The following is a 22,231-nucleotide window of genomic DNA, read 5'->3' as shown; positions in this document are numbered from 1 at the left end:
ATAGAATTCTCTGCCTTCATTGCCCGCTGGTTTTGTCGAGGTAAAGAATGGTCATTTGGCCCTCAATTGTCCATTAATTTTATCTACTTGATTGGCCGGTTAATTGTAATTAACGGCAATTATGATTCAGCTGAACAAGAAACGGATTTATTGTTTCCCTGCACAATAAACGTCAAAATCTTTGCATTTCTTCTTCCACAACTCAACCCTATAGAGCCTGACTCCAAAAACAATGTTGCAATTAAGTCACACATAAAGCAGCATAGATGGGATTCATGATAACTGGTTGTTATTTTTTCCATATGAAGGAATAGATGAGCTCAAGTGTGCCCCCAAAAGCAGATCGTAGATCCAAGCTTTGTGTTTATTTAAGTCTCTCTGTTTAGAATATAATGTAGATCAGATTTATGTTTTAAATTACATCTTTTATCATCACATCTATTGTTGGAAGTAAGTGTGGACATGGAACAAACATCAGTGCATACAAAATGCACCGCAATGTGTGAAGCATGTGTCACATTGGTTTATGTTGCAGGCCCAGCCCTCTGACCCTTCAAAACCCCAATTAGTATTCCTGCAGGATTTATTACCACGCCTGGCATCACTTCTTGTTGATTACCTCTCTACTGATTAAAGTGAGGGCAGATTTATGGACAGATCGGACTGATGAATGTGTGGCGGGGTCTCACTCTGTCAAAATGGCGACAAATCCGTTTATGATCCAGTGAGGTGTGGTGAATGCGTTTCATAAATATCATTGTTTACATCTAAGCAGAGGCAGGGGTTATATACTGGGTAACCTGCTGTATCCAAATGAAGACCAGTGATTCATCCATGATATCGGAGGTACATTACTCCTTTCATGATGAGAAACAGAAATCTATAAAATAAAGATTTGAATAATTGTATTTTCTTCATTAATGTTTGCTTAATCCATGTATATTACTCAGAAATGAATACAAGGCTGTGGCACTCCTTATCTACCATTAAAACACTTCACTTAAAACATGTCATTCATTCCAGCGACTGATGCAAAGAGAATTTGTTTTTAAGTAGGATGATGTTCTACAGGATACATAGAACATAATAAAATCAATAAATGACTTTATTTATCTTCTGTTCATTGACCTTTATCAGATTAAATGTGATGCACAATAGGGGAACAGACTGTGGACTGACACACAGCTCTTGATCACCACCTGCTGGTCTTTAAACACTATGACCTGCTCAGGAGGATATAGGCAGTTTGAGGTCGTCTTATCATGTACAATCATTTGAGATAGAAAAAAAGTTGTATTTAATAAGTGAGGTTACTTAATGAAATTAAAGAGAAGTATCACTGCAGAGTATGGATTCCAAAAAAAAAATTGCCTTAGTGGACATCACAGAGTTTGTAGTCATTTTATCTTTCTTTGCATTTCATGGACCAATTTCACTTCCTCAAGCTGAAGACATGGGAGAGGCTGTGGTACTCTAAACACTTAAACAGCGCTCCAAATAATATCCTTTTTTTTAATAGACCTTACAGTACGCACTCACAGTATGCATACAATTGGAATATAATACTCGGCATAAAATTGCACCTTGGACTTTGATGCCCAATGCTCCTCCATCTGCTCAGACCAGCATTTAGGACAAATAAGGAGATGTTAATGTAAGCCTTTGTCCTATGTCTGCCCCTCTTTTGTATTTGATCCAGTATTCTGTCTTTGTTTTATCGTTTCTTTTATTAACATTATTGTATTCATCAAAGGTGCGGCATAAATATATTACTCACCTGTCATGCTTGATTGCTAAATTGTTCATGAAGGCACAAAATTCAAACATTGTCCAAAATGTGGTGGCTTATGAAAAACAAAACATTTGACCTATTCACCTGTGGAAAATCTTCTACTGTAGAGGACTGGGGGTCAGAAAAGCCTGTTAGCATACTGGAAAATGTGACCCCTGGTTGCACTATACATCAATTTTTGTGTTGTTTGTTTGTTTGTGTTTTGGACATTTTGCAGTGCCACTAAGTATTTTTCTGGTATATTGAATAATATAGAAATATTTAACATAACCTATTACGACTTACTACACAAAACATTTTTTTAAAGGACAGATAAAAAGTAAAGTACATAATGTAAGATGGAGGAAGGAGCTATTCTGTTCTGGTTAAAATTGACTTTGTCCTCTTAGTGCATTTCAGAGAAACATTACTGTAGCATACATGCAATACAACATTTGTATACAACTTTTCATGTACCTACACTGACAAAAGACTATATGTAACATTAGATCCTCGTTTTTACCAAATGACTGCGAGGAAATCCTGTAACTAACCTGTTTGACCAGTAGATGGAGCAGGAGTCCAACCAATGAAGTAGCTGAAGAGGCGAAATAAGACTGATGTCTCCCTCTGTCTTTTTATGAACACCATTATTGTGTTCTTCACGAATAGTGTTTTAAGAATACATCATTAAACTGTCACATATTGTAAACACAAAAAAAGCAGCAGTCCCTTTATGTGAAAAATATAAATGGCAGAGCTCCTCGAGAAAAGACAAGAAACCAATGGATGTACTAAAAAAACAATTATTTTAGACAACAACCGGAAGAGACGCTGGTTTTCCTCTCGTTACGCTCATCTTGTTTATATGCGATCTTTGATGTTACTCCACAAACTGACACTTGTTGGAGATACATGTGTTACTGTGAGTTCTTACAGACTTACCGCCGTCACATGAAGAAGACACTTCTGGTGACATTTCCCACCTGGATATGTGTTACTACTACAGTTTGAGGTGAGCTATTAACGGCTTTTAACGCTCTATTTGTTTGCTTTTTGACTGTTTATTAACCCGCAATACAGAGCCGTGTTTTTTTTTTTTTTTTTTTAGCATGTTAGGCATGGCAGTGATAAGAGCATCTTTCTGTGTGATTCAAATGCAAGGACTACAATTAAAAAAAAACCGATGCCTGCGTCTTTAAAACATGCAACAAGCTGTGATGTGCTGCAGCAGATTAGTTCTGTTTTTACATTGTGTGTCGCTGTGCTTGGGAGCATCCTTTTAACCATAGCATTTTAGCTTCCTGTGCTAATTGAAGCCTTTAAGGAAGAGCTGAACTGCTTTCTTTGGCTCCGGTTTGATGCATTAATGAATGAATGAATGTAAGTCTGAGGTGTCACTGTCTCATTTACTTGCTAAAGTCGTTTTCTCGTTGCTGTGTTGTCCGACTTAACAATTGCTCCTGTGGTTTCCGGAGGGTGTGCAGTGGTGGGCGGTGGACTGAGTCCTTCTCAAGCACATTAAATTGTTGTTTCCTGTGCTGTTAACATGAAGTTGGTTGTATTGGAGGCATTTCCTTTTTGAAAGCACAAGTAGGAGCTCCCAATTGGTTTCTCAGGGGTCACAACAGTGTCTGAGAAGATGTTGTAATGTGTTGTTGCATACTGCAGAAGCAAAGTGTCCTGAAGAAAACGAAACAAAGTCATTGTTGCCTCTTGTTAAGTCATAAAAGGCATGAAAAAAAAAATATATTGAGATGAAGCTTTCCTTTAACTTGCTCTTGGCTTTCATAATCATGAACATGTTTTCTTCACTCGTGTGAATTTAAGTGAAATCTGAGTGAATACACAACTATTCCAAGAGTTTAGTTTAGTTTATTTGCACATTTTTTTGAACAGAGAATTAAAAGAAATACAAAATGAAACACATGTGCAGGTGAAGGCTTATCTCAAAACCTCACTTGAAGAGATTAAACAAAAGTTAAAATAAAATACAGTAAAAAAAAAAAAACAAAGTAAGAATATTTACTATCACAAATAAAATGACATACAAACATTGTAAACATAAAACATAGAGCAAAACAGGACATACAGTATGTAGACAATATAACAAAATCAGGACAATTCACTCTTCACTACAAATCTTTCTGACATCAACGCATTTCTGAGTCTCAATTTGTATCTAGAAAAAGACAAAAATGAACTAAATAAATATGCCTGTTCCATAATTTGACTCCACGGTATCTTATTGAGTTCTCCAGATGTACGACACACTGGTAGGTAGAGGTTATTGGTTTTTGTCTAGTTGAGTAATAGTTCACTTGAGAATTAAAAATTAAAAATGCTTTAAAGCTTTCTGGCAAGTTTGCACTCATGTATTTAACTTTAAAAATAAAGCTACTTATTTGAAGACTATTAATATCAAAGATTGTCAATATGTTACACGTCATTACAAAGATGATTCATTCACTCGTGACTTATTTATTACTGAGTTGGCTGAAATTAATTGAAGACGTATGCAATACCCAATCACAAACTTGGGTTACCAAATTTCATATGAATAAATTAAAATGTATGTAATGACATAAACTGTTAAAGGTTAAAATGTGTTGTTCATAAGACAGAAAAGTTAGACACTGGAACCAGATCAGTATAACATATTGCCTTCTTGACTGTGTTTGCTCCTTATTTAAATGTCTGCATATCAATAGAGAACTTGTAGTGTCTTTACAATGTCTCCCCTCACCCCCTTGCTCCCTATCCCTCTTCCTGCATCTTATCCCATCTCTCCCCCTATCCCTTTCCAAACCCGGCGCAGTCTAGGCCTGTGAAGGCTGTTTCGTCATGAGCCGGGGATCCAGCCAAAGATTTCTGCCTTTTAATAAGGAAGTTTTTTTTCTTACCACTGTAACTTTTGCTGCTTTGCTAAAGTGCTCATGATGGATAGGCCGGGTCTTTGTAACATAGCAATAAGTAAGGTCTTTTACCTGCTTTTTGTAACATAACAATAAGTAAGGTCTTTTACCTGCTCTTTTGTAATGTTAACAGACAAAGAGTAAGGTCTTTTACCTGCTTTTTGTAAAGTGTCTCGAGATAACACTTGTTATGAGTTGACGCTATACAAATAAAAATTGATTGATTGATTGATGTCACACTGTGAAGGAAACAATCCTAAGGGATCCAAGATTTTTTGTTTTTATAAAAATAACACAGAAACTGTTTTTGAGTTCATCATTTCTAAATATCGGTATCAGGACGCTGATACCGATCCTAACTTTTCCGTTTGAAAAATGACTTTCTGGTTTGTGAGTTAATTATCAAATTCAGCTCAACGCTAAATATCATCTCTGGTGTAATGGCATTTTGGTAAGTTTAATACGTTATAATAGTTACATTATCTTTTGGAGATCTGTAGTGTGTTTGAATAGTGTTTTTGGTAAAAGCCTCTGTTGGTATGAATGTAAGTTTATATGCTGTTAAGGAGGGGGAAAACATCTGGATGCAGCATAAAGAGGTGTTGGTGGGTGAAGATCAAAAACAAGGTGCGGCATCATACTTAACTGTGACTGCTAATGCGACACATACTTTTACTGACTGTAGCTATAAATCGATCTTATTGTTGTTGTTGCTGTGTTTGTATCTGTCCTCCATCTCTCTCACTCTCCAAGCCCAACACAGTTCCAGCAGACGGCTCTTCAACATGAGTCTGCTTCTGCTCCAGGTTTCTGCCTCCTAAAGGAAGTTTTTTCCTTGCCACTCTAACTCTGCTAAATGTTGCTCAGCGCTGTGCTCATGATGGATTAATGCTGGGTCAGAGAGTAAGGTCTTCTACCTTCTCTTGTGTCTTCATCTTTCTCGTGTCTGTACATTTCTTATGAATTGGTGCTTTACAAATAAACATTGATTGATTGGTTAATCAAAAGAAAGCAGTGGTAGCACCTCTCCCTCTCTCTGAATGTGCTAAGTAGATCTCTTTTTTTCTCACCTTGTTTTTTCAGCTTATTACATGTACGGGGATCCAGATGAGCTGACATCTGGGACAAGTCACACATCACCAGGCAGCGTGGTACCACTGACAGCTGTAGTCAGCAGCATCAGGCTGAGTAAGTAGGAGTCTCACTGCCAATGCTTGGGCTTAATAGTAAATTAAGTCAACTGTTTTCATTCTGATTTTGATGGAGAAATAAATCTTCTGGTGCAGTCAAGATAACGTCAAACTGAGTTGCAAGTGCATGATTTGTTTGTTTTTTAAGTCATTCGTTTGTTCGACTAATTGAGATGTACATCAGAGACTCTCCCACACTCACCTCCTTCAAGAAATCACTCAAAACTCACCTCTTCAATACTGCCTACAACCACTAACCCCCCCCATTACTTCATCATTGTACTGTCCTCGTCGTTTTTTGTTTTGTTTTATGTTTTTGTCAAAGCGTCTTTGAGTTTTTAGAAAAGCGCTATATAAAACCAATGTATTATTATTATTATTATTATTATTATTAATACATGCAATACCATCATTTTTACATTTCATTGGCTATATTGAATAAATATGAGGCTTTTGCAAAATATACAGTTTTTTTATTGGGAAAAATAACAGATGACCAATGTAGTGTTTGAAACAGTAACCGTTTGAACAGGAATGTTCATTGACCATTTCTTAGTTATGCAGCAGTTTTGCACTGATATTAAGATGCAAGGACATTGAAAAAGTCTATTTTTTCTTGAACAAACAACATAAACTTGATTTGATCAACCAGTTCACCACGGTTTGCACCACTGACTGCTAAGCTGTGATGCTGTGATTTATGTGCTGCTGACATTTCCTGGAAGAATTTCAAACTGTGGAGTTGATGCATGCTCTGCTGGATAAACTAGTTGAAGACATCCTTTATTCTTTCTGCATTATATGTTATCAAGGAAAATAAATAATGTCAGTACACATTGGTAACCATCAGTATGATAACAATATGACTGTTATAGGACCAGTAATATTAAACTTTCATTTTTTGGGGTCTGGTCCTAATTTCAATACCCGAGTTAAAACCCTTTATTAAACATAGATGCTGTTCCTCCCATACAGGGTGAAGGTATTTCTTCTATAATGTTGTTTTTATAAGTCAAGGGTGTGATCTGCTCTTGTATTGCATAATTGTTTTTTATTTTCATATTTCTTTGTATGTGTCACTAACGTCAGGAAGAATGACGTAGGTAGTGAGCAAGTGTCTGAGCAGCTTTAGTGAAGTAGTGAATGAACTCTAAAGTCAGAGCAGACGCTTCTGTTGGGTCTGCTGGTCAATAACAATGGACCCATTTAGTGCCACTCATAGCTGGACCTCAGCCAATGATATACAACCCACCTCTGACCTACTCATTAACTCAACATGCACACACATGAAACTGTAAACAGAAACTTGTGCACACATGTCCCAGGACAACGTGGCATGGGAAGAAAATCACATTGTGATTATTTTTGACTTGCATTGCAATACGATCCAGGAATAGTGGGAACATTTTTGCATCACTCTCTAAACATTCACAGAAAACCACAACATAACAATCATGATGACATGACATTTTTTTATCTCTGCGATTTGCCCCATTTCCAATTTCAGTTATTTCAATCAATCTTGTAGCCCTGACATGTTTGTACCAATGTTTATTGGTACACAGTCATATACATTAGAGTGTATATCTATCATTAGAGAGAGCGGAATCATTGATTAGAGCCTGGCCAATTAATCTTCCAGCCAATAACATCTGCAGATATTAGCATATCAAGTGACTATCTGTATCGGTCACAGATATGCGCCTCTATTACTAGATTTATTCCAAAGTAAAGTAGCATCTCATTTGAGTATAGTTGAACTAAACTAGCAGTTCTCTTTCTGGCTGTCACCAGCAGAGTGTGCTACACAGATTACAACAAGCATTATCCCCCTCAAGAGGTGATGCATGTACAGGCGAGTGTCCATCTACCTCATTAAATATATTTTCCACAAGTGTTATCACTGCATTTGAAGGATTAACACAATCAATGTGTATATCTATATTTATCCATCTCTACAGATCTAATAAAGATGTCGGCCGATATATCAGTATCTGATTTTTTTTTCTCTCCATAATATCGATATCAGTCGACCCTATAATTTATTGTTTTACTCAATTTTATACAACTTGTGTGAGATCAAATCTAGATTTAATTTGTCTTAAAGTGTGTGTCTCTCTTTCTGCTGTTTCAATTTTTGTCAGATAAAGTCGTTGGTCAAAGGAAGGACACACCAAATAAGGATTGACCGAGCAGTCTGAGATCACCTGACTGAGCTATTCAAAAGGTTAGTAAAATAAAGCAGAAACTTTATGTGTTTCCTGTATGTCTTATATAAATAAGATAAGAGCTGAGACACTGTAAATGATTGATGTCACCTCTGTGAATGTACCCTGACTGGGATAACAGTAAAAACATGTTTTATTCCTTTTGTCCGCACACACTGATCATGATGCATTTGTTAGTTAAAGCTGTGGTTAGAAAATGCACTTCGGGTCATTTCACTGTATGTGTGTGATGTCTGTTTATGTTAGCCATAAACATATGAGGGGCAGTGTCTCTCCATGCTGTGATAAGTTGCAGCTCCTTGCAACATGAAACACAAAAAGCAGTTTAGACCAGTGGATCCACAACAGTTCGGCTCGGGGCCCAAAAGCGGGTCGCGGAGCGGTTTTCAGTGGGTCCTGATTGTGTGTCTGGAAAAATGTCTAAGAAGTGCTTTTTAAACATGTTTCTTTTATTCTGTTTCTTTGTTTTATCTCATGTTTTTGTGCCATCTGAGGTCCAAACTGCACATTTTGAAATATCAGAAAATAGGGTTTGGAGTTTTCATGAAGGAGCTGGTGGTGGGTCCTCCTGAGGCTTGACCACTTGAGAATCACTGGTTAGATAATAGAAAGCAAAGAGTGGTATTAAAGCTTTATCTTCACTTGTTGATATTTAAGGGAGGGGACTGTTTGTTCAGCAATATTACCGTAACAACTAATTTACAACCCGATACCAATATAAGATCGGATCGGTCCCATCTCTATACATATACTTGCTGGAGGTGTGATGACTATGCTTTCACATCATTTTGCTCCTCATGCAGTCAGATTAAATTTAAGATAGCTGTACTCTCTGATTAACTGGTGACTGGTGCTTTTTGATTTATTTATTTTGGATTCAGGATATCACTTAAACCTGAATAGCAGTGGATAGCTGAAGAAACTGTGACTCATAGCTAATATACTCTCTTTAATATTTGTTCATTTATCACACTATATTGTTATTGCAATATATACAATGTAATCGCACATTACTTGCTTTATAAAGAGGTTTTGAAAGATTTGAAAATTTCCCATCTTACCAACACTTCTTTGTCACTGACCCTCTAGCTCATCAAACAGGCAGGCACAGAGCGCATAGCTGCGATGACTCACAGGTCAAATAATAGCATCTGACCAATTACAGGGCCAGGTGTCAGCACTCAGTCATCCATGGACTACAGGCTCACCCTGACAGACAACACATGATGGATGATTTTAATTCCACTTCATTGTGATGTGGAATATGTTGTACTATATTTAATACAAGACACTGCAGCGACAATGTAATGATATATAAATAGATTTTTACAACCTTTTACAACGTTTAAAGGGAAATCACACAATCGTATTTACTGATGCCTCATTACAGTGTATATTTATGAGGAAAGAGAAATGAGCAAATTAAAGACAGAGCTTTAGAGAAACACTTCATCTTTACTTAAGATTTGTTTAGAACTGTAAACTTAGTCTTATACACATAAAACATATTTGTTATAACTTTGACCCAATATGTTTTAAATCCTCGAGCTCAGTGACAAACTGTACAGTCAGAGAAAATCCAACCTGATCCACGTCATATGGGTGATTTGTCCTACTGCCACTGATTCAGACCATATGTCAACTCTGCATTTCTTTAAACATCAGCAGCTACTCCCTACAACCTAAAATGGACTAAAGAGTGAGCTCCATCTATCCACCCCTTATCTATGCTGCTTGTCCTGGTCTGGGTCACTGGGGGGGCTGGAGCCATTCAGCTGTCATTGGGCTAAAGGGACATACAGAGACAAACAAAGAGTCATATTGAGAGGGCAACTCTAACAAATAGAATTGGTAGCTCTTTATAAATACCACACTAACTGTTTATTCTGCCTGTAATAAGGAAGTGACTAAACAGTGTAGTCGTAAAATCTACATTTCAGAAGAAGAGAAACCTTAAGCACCTAATTAGCTTTTTAAAATGTGTATCTAAATGTACTTTTGATTTTCAGAAATGGTCTTTAAAACAACAAACCCAAGACAAGAGATGTTTGCATTTGATTTGGCGCTAAGGTTGCATCCCTAGATTTACATAACGTAGCTCAGGGACAGTGCAGAACAACAATAACGGCCAAACAAAACATTAAAAGTGTCACTCTTACTGTAGTTTAAGACTGTCACAGTAATTGTACTTACAGGTTACTTTTAAAACTTAGGTTCACTGCCTACTGATTGTCTGTGTAACAGGAGCTAGAAATGTAAAATTGAATATGTTTTTAATTAAACTTCTCTCTGAAGCCACCCATTGTTTTCACTCGTTCAAGCCGTCACCATGAGTTTGATTGGAACAATGAGGTAACATTTGTTTTTGAGACTTTCTGAAAAGAGTGATAGAATAACTGCTTTAGCTCTGTATTCTCAGAATGGACAGGATGCTGTAAACTTGTCTTTCTAACATTTTGGAATTTCAGTCATTCTTCTTCCTCGCAAGCACATCATGGAAATGTAGTTTTTATACATTTCCTTTATGTTTATGTGGAGTACCCTGGTGGCTTTGTGGTCTAAGATCATTAACTATGATACTGTGATGTTGTGGATTCAGATCCCCCCCCCCCCCAAAGTACTCTCTGATCTCAGTTTTTGATCTATTGTCACCATAAGGAGTTCATGCCAAGTGATAAAATTCATAAAATATGCCTGTTATGTGACTTTTTCCACATTCTTTGAGAGGGGACCCTTAACAAGCTGCAGTATAGCTGTGTTCCTGGTTTTAATGAGGAATGCCAACAATTTTAACTATCCTCCCTGGGAAACTAAAGACATGGAAAAATAAGGACAAAATAAGGAGGCAGCACTTGAATGAGCTTTCCAGAGAGCCAGGAGTGTATGCTGTGATATTATTATATTTGTCAGAATGCGATAAACAACCTACTTGCTGTTGGCTTTCATGTATGTGTTAAACCTTTATTTTATAGCCAGGTTAGTCTCACCGAGATCAGAGAACTCATTAAATATAGTCATTTAAAAGTAAAGAAACATATCAATATCACAAGATAAAACACTTCTTTAAATGTTTTTCTTAAAGAGGGCTGAGTGAAGAAATACACGTAGAAGTAGTAAGAGAAAGTAATGATCATTATAATAATAATAATAATAATAATTAGGTTGGAACCACAGGTCGGATTCGAGCCCCGGCCGCTTGGAGGACCATAGCCTCAGTACATCGGGCATGTGCACCAACCTCTGCACCACCAGCGCCTCGGAATTTATTTATTTTTTAAGATGAGATAAAAGTGTAATGAAAACTGAAATGAAAAAAAAAAAAAGAAAAAGCTAAAACTGTCTATCTAGCATGACTGCTCTCAAATAACGTTTTTTAAAAAGAGCACCAACTGCTAGTGTCCAACAATCTGGGGAATGACTTCAAGGCCAAATTCTTCCCACATTACACAGTCCAAAAAGGATTTTGTGTAATCAGTGCTTCATATGGCTTTGTTTGAATCAGCCAAGGTTTGAATTAAACTGAGCAGCAACCTGAAGCAGATAAGCTCTCCAGTTTGTTGGTCAGTCATTACAAACACATAAGAGGTTTTTTTTTTGGTTTTTTTTAACAATACCACATCATAACTTATCCCATGAGAATCAACATGAGGAGATTATTAGCCATTTATACAGAAAAGTAAAATGAAAGTACACTGCCATAAGTATTAGGAAGAAAAATGCTTCCACAGGCTGGTGGACTTTGTTTAAGCTCCAAGTGAGATGAACAACACAGAAGAGAATAACAATTAACAATAAATCACTGAAAGTGACGGCTGATCTGCCAAGTGTCCAACGGGATATTCTTTACTATTGACTTGTGGAAAATGCTTTTCATGGAACTCTTGCCATTGATTCTTAAGAGTACCACTTTAATCTACAATAAATTATTGCAAATATTGAATTTAGTTGAAATATCCTTCTCTATTGTAAACTCATACATAAGCATGAGAGAAAACTGTGTCAAACATGTTGAGAGTTGTGTGGCAAACATAACTCTCAGCATCACCCAGTAGCTCAAAGTTTACCACAGTGGATCCATTTATGACCCACGTTGATCCTCAGCAGCTGTCTCATCTCCCTGTTAAACTCTCTTTGTCTGTATGACTCTCCCATAACTCTGAATGTGGCGTCAGACATAAACAGCACAGCGCAGTGTGGGCGTCGTGTCAAAAGATGAGCATTAACCCACAAATATACTGAAATACTAAAATGATGGATGTTTTTGTTGTTTGTGTCTAGTCTACCCTGGGTTAGATACTCATACTGTAATAAAGGCTAACCCCAACTACCTTTGCATAAAGGGATGAAGCAACCTACCTCCTATAGAAGTCACAGTGGGAGTTTTCCTATAATAATGTCCATTATCTACAATCTGAAACTCCTGCAAGTTTAATGAATATCCAGACCCAACTGGGGCGCCCCCGCTGCTTCGTCGGTGGTGTATGAATGAGATTAGTTACTTCTGATGATTGATACTACATGGCTCTGCCATCAGGGTGTGAATGGGTAGGTGTGGCATTCTGTGTAAAAGCTCTTAAAGTTGTCAGAAGACTGGAGAAGCGCTATACAAGCTCTAGTCCATTTAACCATTTACGGAAGCTGTAGTCTTCCAAGCAGGCGACCTGTGGCACCTTTCCCCCACTCTCTCGATGAATTCCAACTTCATCCACTGTCCTATCTCCCCAATAAGGCACAAAATGCCCAAAAACACATTTTGATTAAAAAAAAATAGTAATAATAATAATATCTGTATAGCAATAGATGAGTGAAGAAATAAACTACTGTAAAACTTAAATTAATAGCCGGGCTTTTATTTACTTCAGTGTATGAAATGACACTGCCTTCATTTGGGACAGGTCTTTGATTATTTACAAACTAACATCAATGATGGGAAAGACTATAAAAGTGTAAATTTACACCAGAAACTGTTCACAAAGTTAGGATGTCAATAAACACATTAATATCAGAACCAGATAGAGACAGGGACTCAAACGCAGACTCACACGTGGCTGAGTTCAGGAAAAGGCAGAGTTTAATTACAGTCCAGGTCGGTACACAGGAAGGAAAATCTTCAAGGCAAACAAATCCAAAGGGAGCAGGCACGGTCAAAATCACTGTAAGTCTACTAGGAAAACCGCTGGACCAAGGTGACACACAGGAACACACTACAAACTGGCAACATGAGGGAGGAAACACAGGGATATACACACACAGACAATCAGGGGATAACGAGACACAGGTGAGCACAATCAGGGCGGGGAGGCTCAAGGCAGGAAAACATGAGGAGCAGGATCTGAAAGACAGAGACAAGAGTAAGTACAAAATAAAACAGGAACAGACAATAACACTAAAAAACAAAACATGACACTAGGGAACTTTACGGATCTTGTCAAATAAGTTACAAATCAAGAATTTGATCTTGCTTTTTGAGATGGTATGCCAACCTGTTGCACAGCTGCATACTAGCATCATTTTATGTCTTTCTTGGACACATGTTAAAGATCATCTTTGTTTTTCTCCTTATTTTTAATCGGCTAACTAATCAACACTAAATGCACAGGGGCCTCTAATTGAGACCTGCTTTTATTTGTCAAAAAGGAAGGTTTCTATCACACATTTTTATGGCAGTTTAATTTGTATAAAGTAGAGATATTATAACTGGTAACACTAAAGCATTCAAGTCATTTTGAAAAAAGTGTCTCGTAGGTGCATTTAAGTCGACACAAAAACAAAAATATTAAGGGATTAATGAGGAACAGTTTCATGGTAAAAGTTTTTCCAGGTAAAAGTGTCTCCAGCACTTGTTTGTGGGCTGCCAGCCGAGCTGTCTTTGTATTTTTGGATGACTTAAATTCTTAGTCTGGTTAAAGATATTACTTTATAATATATTTTCATTTTCGATGGAAATTGTATAAAGTTTCTTCACTGTTACTACTTTTTTTTTTTAAATCTCCTGACCCCTACGTTAGCCATCCAAAAGGCTGAATGAGAAGAAGCAAAGAAAAGACTCAAACTGAGAGTGTACTTTTTTTTTTTTTTTTATCAAAGGTGCTAATATTTGTATTTACCTTTTACCACACATTCCATTACCTCAGCAGCTAAACTGTGACACCAGATCTCCAAGTCCAGACAGACTGTTGGCATCAATAGCTGCAGACCGTGTTGAGCGAGAGCAGAGAGGAGTTGCTAAGCTTCACTGACAGGCTTTAGTTTCACACCCTGGCTGGCCATGAGTCCATGTGCATGCCCAGAATTAGCACAGGGCTTTCCCACTATGTTAGAATACTGTGTTGGCTGGAGCGCCTGTCTCTGTCAGACAAGTGTGAAGTCCTGGGTATACAATTGACTTCGAGGGATTTTTTTAAAGACCTGGAATGCCTGTTACTCTGAGTATATAGGACAGAACTCCAAGGTGTTGTTGAAGTCATTGTCATGGATTAATGCAAAGACTGTGTGTAGGATGCATTAGTAATTCTGATAATAATGAGACTATGGGCATAAAAATAAGTTTTCATAAAAACTCCTAAACATTTTCCTAATGGAAAGGTACATAGAGCAGCATTTTTTACGTAAAAACTGTTTTGCAATTTGTGAAATCCAACAAATATGCATTAAGATCTTTGCATTTATTAGATAGGACAGCTGAAGAGAGTCAGGATATGTGGAGAAGAGAAAGCAGGAATAACATGCACCAAATGGTCAAAGGCCGGGAGTCAAACCAGCAACTATTTCATTAGCTGTTTTCACACATGCACTCCTGAAAATTAGGAAAACATATCAGCATTTGTAATACTTGTGTTAGGATTTTCTCCTAACCTGGCTGTTCATGTATTCTCCTCACAGCTAGAGACTATCCCTGTCAGAAGGGGGGGGGGGGGGCAACGTAAAGAAGACAATGTGGAAGTAGCGGATGAAGCAGCAAAGTCCACTATGTTAGAATGAGAATATTTACCTTTATGTCAACGCAATGTGTAGGTCAACAGGTTTCAAACTAACAGCAAAAGAGCGGAGAAAACGTAATGCAGCAGTCTGATTACGTGCACGGAGTTTGAACCGGTCGCGTGCAGACAGTCTATGCCACTGACTCCACTCACAGGATATAAACGTCACCACCCTCTCCTACTGGCTCGAGGTGAATTTCCTGCTGCGTTATCACATCAGTTCACTCTGACTTTCTGCAGAAAAAAATACAAGGAGGCTGTCAGGAGAAACTCCAGGTGAAGTCCGAGTGAAAAATGTGGCTGTTTGCGTTCACACATGCAGCTCAATGTCAGGAGTTTTTCTGGATTTTTCTGCAAGTGTGAATTGTGAGTTTTGCCTCTGTACATGGGGTTTTACTGACACTCACAGTATTCTTTTTTTATCTATTTAAATCACCTGTTTTTACACTTGCATTTCTGATAAAAGTCATCAACCCCTGCCGCTCGCCTGGTAGAATTTTCCTAAATTTAGTAGAAAAAAGTATTATCTGCTCGGTCATAGATCATCTCACCTCGACTTAATGTGGACATTTGTGGGAGGGAGCTGGTAGGAAAAAGTCCAGGTAAAGTCTGGAGGAAAAATCTGTTTATTTACCTTCACACATGCAGCTCACTCTGAAAGATTTCGAGCACGTGTGAAAACCCTAATAGAAAAAAAGCTAAAAGGTGGTAAGGAGCTGAGGATGATAGTATTGTTAGTTTGAGGTTGTGCACATGACGTGCACAGTGACATTGAAAAGACAGGTTTAGAGCGCACTTACACGGGGCAATCCGTACTGTGCCCTAAAGTCCAGTTAGTTTGACTAGTGTGAGTGCTCCAGTCCATGCTCTAACACGGTACACTCCATGCATGAGCCTCAAGCACGGATACACATCGTGGACAGCCTTTCATTATCGAGAAATCCCAGAGTGTGGTGGCTGTATCTGACTAAAAAGTCAAAATAAGTCTGTAATGTAGCTGTCACGTTCTCTGTTCTCCGATGTGCAGATACGGTCTCTTCTGTCTTGTAAACTGAGCATGCTTTGTGATAACATAAAGCTATGCATGTGATGTATTACGACCTGCTCAGGCCCGGTTAACCCTTGAGCAGTGTGAGTGCAGGCCAGCGGGGTAAATGGGAGGGGGGACAGTTGAGCTTAAGCACGGTACTGGACAATGGGGCTTAGTGTGAGTGCGCCCATAATCTTCTTTTAATCTAAATTTTATGACATGAATATCTCATTCAGTCCTTTACCCTTACATTGTCCTGCTGACTCAAGGTTGATTAAAAGCAGTAGATGAAATTCAGAGACATTTTAAACCCGCAACAGGATGATTATGACATTTTGGATAAAAAAAACTTGAATATTATCACTTGCATGGACGTGTCTCATATGGACAGTAATGACATGGAGTTTACTGCTCAACTTGCATGTCTAAGTATGAAGCACTTCTATAAGCTACCAGTATTTGTAAAATACCGGTACCTCTGAAAATATTTTGAGTTCATTCAGATGAATTAATCAAACAATTGCACAAACAAACAAACAGACATGCATGCATTTGACCCACATTGTCTTTATGTAATGTTCTAGTTTGCCACCCAGTGTGCCGTAGAGGAGAGGTAGGATGAAAGCTTCCAGGAGCGACAGTTGAGATGAGAGCGGAACGGTTATGAGTGGGCTGGAAACCGTGACAGCCGGTCTCCTGCAAGAAGGGGAGTGCGGGAGAAAAGACTGAATAAGAAGTGGGGGGTTACATGTGGGAGTATACCACCGCAAATATGGTAGGAAGAAAACACGTTGATGCGGCAGCCCAGTTTTTCTGAGCAGATGAGCGAATGAGCAAGCAAGCGTGTCTCGTCCAGACACCCACACACTGCCCGGGCTGTTGTCCAAGGAGATTAGCAATATATTGTTACGTCTTTCTCTGTTTGTCTTTCTTCTGTGTGTGTGTGTGTGTGTGTGTGTGTAACCATCAGGTCAGAGAGAGATTGTCATTTTTATGATGAACATGAATGGGACAGATGTTGAACTTTAAGTCTTCTTGTAATATTTCACTCATCACATTTACATCTAGAATGGGTCATACGCTCACTTTAAAATATGTGTCATCCACCTGCAGGAATCCCGTCCTCTGTGTACATGTAGAGAAGAGTTTATACAATACTGTAATTTTAAGGTCACACATTATGCAAAATGCACTTAACCATGTTATTCTAACACTAGTGTGTGTCCCTAGTCCGTCTACAAACCCCCCACTTATGAGAAAGGTCCATCCTCTCCGTCTTTTGACTGCTCCACTTTTCAGAAAATGTGTGCTCAAACAGGTTGTTTGTAGACTTTCCCTTTATGACATCACAAAGGGCAGTAACCCCTCCCCCAGGTCATTGTAAACAACTGGGCCTTGAGCGAGAAAGCCCTATCCTCCCCTCCTCCCCTCGAACACAGTTAGTCGAACACAGCTCACTTGTATTTAAAGCTACAGACACAGAAACAGCCAGTTCAGAGCAGGGCTGAAATAGAGGGGGTTATAGGCATTAGACAATACAGGAGACTTGTTTAAAATTGTTGAAGAGGAGGATTAAATGTGACCTTTAAACTTTGCAATTACACAATACTAACAAGAAAAATCACTAATGATACCTGTTACCGATACCACAGCAACAAAAATAGAAGTCCTAAGAACCCAAGATTGACTAGTTTATTGTTTTTAATAAACACAAAATGTGAGCAAACTCCTGCACCTGCACTCTAAATTGAACAAACGCAAAACCTTGCCAATGCATTTGTGCAGTTGAGACAGTGTCCTCTCTCTTTCTTTAATGGTAGATTTGGGTTTAAAAATACAACTGTGGTTCATCTCAAGTTTAGTTATTTTGTGATTTTATCATTCAAGACAAGTTTATTTTGCTTTAGTTAGGATCTCTGAACTGCACCAAAAAGCTTGATCAGAGCCTGTGCTGATGGCATGGCACCAGTGGTTTAGTAGACTAGAATAACATCTTTGAATTGTTGTTTTTTTAGATGAAGTACAGAGGGAGACTAGAGACAATTTAACAATGCTAAGTAGAAGAAGAAGCTTTGATGAAATATGTTAAAGCCCATGAATTACTTTGTTTTTTTAATCATCTGTCAGTAATCAGAGGTGTTTGGTTATTTGAAAGGATCTTTTATCTCCATGAATAAAACAGAAATGAAGCCTAGGACCTGGCTGCTAATGAAATGTTAATCCCTTGAATTACACAGTCTTCCTGCTCATTTGACACTACCACTGGTGTTTGATGTTTCACCTGAATGCACACAAATGGATATGTTTTTTTGATCCCTGAACATTCTCTCTAGGTTGAATAACATGCTGTTTTTTTGTACCTGATTCTGGCTGCTTTTTTTCCTACCTACCATCTGCATAGAACACGTTGCCATGGCATCAATGAAAAGCCTCAGGTCTCTCTGTTGTCACATTTTGTACAAAGACAACCTGAGCTCTCCAACCTCTCAGCTTTTCTGTCTCTCAGTTTGGTTATTTCCACTGTATTTCTTCTAACCTGTGACTAACACGATGCGTCTCCACAGGAGAGCTTACAACTTCCTCAGAAACCTTGATGAGCAGAATAACTTTAAATAAATGAAAGAAATGTAAAAGCTTCATTGATGGATTTGTTTTAAAGTAATTTAAAAAATGAAATTATGGGTGTATTTCAGATATAATCATAACTACATTGTCCTGACATGACATTGGTTAAGTCTCTTTGTAGAACATGTCTGCTTGCTTTTGGCCTGCTTAAATGACTACAAGGGGATGTCATCGGGTTAGATACAATCTCTTGCCATAAAACACAAGTTGGACCATGTCATGGATGTTTCGAGAAGTTGTTCTATTTTTGGTTTGTTTGAGGTCATTCCTCTTTCCAGTTCTGTTGTATCAAAGTTATTGGGCAATGTTGTTATTGAGCCACATGTTGCATTCCATATACGGTTGTTAGGCAGGACGACTTCTACGTCAGTAGTGTTTGTCTAGTGTCACAAATGGTCTGTGAAATATGCACTGTGTTGTCTATCTACACATGTATGTCTGCCTTTGGGGGAGAGCAGGAGAGTGAGAGTGAGACTCTAAACGTGCATGAACACTCTTCTGCTTTCTCTCCTGGGAATTTTCAAATTGCCCCGAGCCAAAAAAGCTCTCACAGAACCCAGAAAATAATTCCCTTTGATTTGAAGACATTAGCGAGTTAAGGCTATTTTCTTTGCGGTGCTTTTCGATGGATTGACTAATATTTGTGTAGAAATCAAAGAATTTTCTCAGACAACAATCATTCTCCTACTTCTCTGTCCCTCATCGGTGTTTGCAGAATATTTTATAACTGGAAAATATTTATTTTGTCACTTTGAGAGAAGCGAAATGTTTGCTTCTATACAAAACACATATTGTATCACAGTTACCCATCATTACAAGGGCTGTTAGAATAGAATAGCATGTGCCTCAATTTATCTTTCACATGGTAAAGTCTTCACATGAAGTTACTATTCTGGGAAAGTCACAGCCGCAACACCTCATGTTTTAAGTTGGAACTGTTAAGGAGGCTCCTTCACGTGGTTTTTCTAAAGAAGCAACTAGTGTTTCTTTGTCATCATTCACATATAAACATTTGAAATATTTCTCAGTCATCCTTTTAAATTAAAGCTATTTCGTGAGAAGCCAGTCTGAACCAAAGTAAGAGCAATTGCCTTAGAGCCACACCACTTGCATGCCTAAAAAGAACAAAAAAAAGAGAAGTGATTGAGCAGTTATTCAGACCCCTTCTGTGTCCTTTGTGCAGCCAATTTACTTCTCAAGTCTTGGCCATGCTTTCTATTAGGGATTTTAATAATTAAGCATTTAACTGATTACTGACTGAATAATAAATACTGTCAGTTTAACCTTTAAAATAATTGAATCAAAAGTTATTCAGAGTTTCAAGGCCGATGAAAACAGGACATACAATGAATTTTCTTCCAGCTTAGTCATGTCGTTTACACAAGTATCCTCATGCGCCTCTTATAGGAAAAGCATTCATTCACGTAGATCCATAGAAACCTCTGTGGGGCTCTTCACAGGACTGAACAAAGAACAGGTCATTAGAAAGTTATGTAAGTATGTAATGAAATATTGAAGAACCACAATGCATTGCAGTGCACAGCAAACATAACACGCCAAATTAAATAATGGAGGACAACCTCCAGACTAAATCATCAATCATTTTCCGAATATATACTACAATACATGTTACGATATCCTCTTAACTACCTTATGTTCCCTTTCTCACTCATCATTCCATCTCTACAGTCAGGAATCAGTCATTTTCTTATTTTTGTATATTTTAAAATAAACCATTTATAGCTAAAATAAAACAAACGTGTTTTATTGATCATTTGTAAATCGGTCACATACATTTGCTGTCACTAAAAAGTGCATTTTCAATCTTGTTCACTCATTAAATTGGTACTAATGTCATATTGCACAACATAATACATTCGACTGATGGAAAGATTTTTATAAAGGATGACCCAAAGAACATCATGACATGCTCAGCAAAGCCAAAGAAGAGCGTGTGCCCTATTAACTTAACTTTCAATTTTTGTAGTTAATCCAATTCCCCTCATGTGGATCTGCCCATGACATTTATACCCCACCAAACCCTGTCCCTTTACCCGGGGCAGGCATTGGTGTATGTCTCTAGGTCTAGTGTAATGGTCAATTTAAAAACTCCATGTTGTTTATGGGCAGTGTTGTTTACCATGACTCTGAGTTGAACCAGAGGAAGTTCAGTGTAATTTTCAAACAGTTCCCAGGCCCCGGAAACCTCCAAACACAGACCACAACACAGTAAAACTTGCACTCTTGCAAATAAATCAAGGACAAATGTGTTTGTTTTTTTAACATTCAAAGGGATAAATGGCCTGAATATCCTTTCTTTTTAATACACAAACACACACACACACACACACACACACACACACACACACACACACACACACACACACACACACACACACACACACACACACAGGCCTGTAGGGCCCTCAGACCAAGAGACAGCTGCGTCATGTCCAGTGCAGCGACCCACGTCACACAACAAGGACCTTCTGCCTCACACATTCTCTTCCTCCAGGTCGCTTGTTCTCAGTTGAACCTCTGAACTTAAAAACAAACAGTGGTTTGTTGGGATCCATAAAACCTGGTGGCAGTTTACAGCTTGATGTGAAGCATTGGCGTGTCCAGAGGGGTTGCCAGGGGTTTTCCTAGAAATGTGATTGGCCACCCCAAAAAGCGTAAACTGTGACTGGCTATGACTAACGATCCAGAGCAACCTACGAGACAAGGGAGCTCAGGAGCTATGTGGTTCCTAACTTTAACAGCCAATGAAAAATAAGAGAAAGTGACGTGCAGTAATTTGATGTGAATGCATATAGAGAGAGAGCGATAGGCATAGACATGAGCACAATGTGCCAAGTCCATGGGCCTCTAAGCCTAAAGCAGCATAGCTAGGAGCTGGTCCATACCTGAGCCCTAACAATAAGCTTTATCAAAAAGGAAAGTTTTAAGCCTAATCTTAAAAGTACAGAGTGTGTCTGCCTCCCGGACTCTGACTGGTAGATGACTCCAAAGGAGAGGAGCCTGATAACTGAAGGCTCTCCCTCCCATAGTACTTTTAGAGACTTTAGGTACCACGAGCAGGACTGCTTTCTGGGACCATTATGGCCAAAAGGGTAGTACAGTACTATTAGCCCTTAAATATAAGATGGTGCCTGACCATTTAGAGCAGTGGTGTCCAAACTTTTTTTCTTGCGGGCCAAAATTGTGGTGTTAGAATCGCTCGCGGGCCACAGGTTTTGTTTTTTAAAATATAGTTGAAAAAAGGCTCACTAAAGAAACCCTTTAATAAAAAGAAATCAAATATTTTGATTTCTTCGTTCTACTTTATTTGTTTTTTTTCTCAGAATCAAGCCTGTAACGTGGTTCATGTTATTAGAGAAGCTTTCTGCATTTAGCTCAGGTCATTAAATGGTTAAACAACAGTCCGCTTGTTTGCAAAAACTTTGCACACGTTTTTTTTCATAGTTTACAAAAAAATGTGGAAAATAGTAA

At 38.2% G+C, this 22,231-nt stretch overlaps 1 protein-coding gene across 1 annotated transcript in view; it reads left to right on the top strand.

Moving 5' to 3' along the window:
- Positions 1 to 2,646: 2,646 nt before the first annotated feature.
- Positions 2,647 to 22,231, top strand: part of LOC109987427 (neurocalcin-delta A) — a 66,562-nt gene continuing 46,977 nt past the window's right edge. The window contains exons 1-3 of the mRNA XM_020638502.3: positions 2,647 to 2,786; positions 5,770 to 5,874; positions 8,021 to 8,103. The gene's annotated coding sequence lies outside the window, so the exon portion shown is untranslated. The remainder of the gene's footprint in view (positions 2,787 to 5,769; positions 5,875 to 8,020; positions 8,104 to 22,231) is intronic.

This window comes from Labrus bergylta, chromosome 8 (genome assembly GCF_963930695.1).
Source record: "Labrus bergylta chromosome 8, fLabBer1.1, whole genome shotgun sequence".
Classification (NCBI taxonomy): Eukaryota; Metazoa; Chordata; class Actinopteri; order Labriformes; family Labridae; genus Labrus; species Labrus bergylta.
The sequence above is the reverse complement of the archived record's forward strand: the minus strand, read 5'-3'. Positions and strand labels throughout refer to the sequence as shown.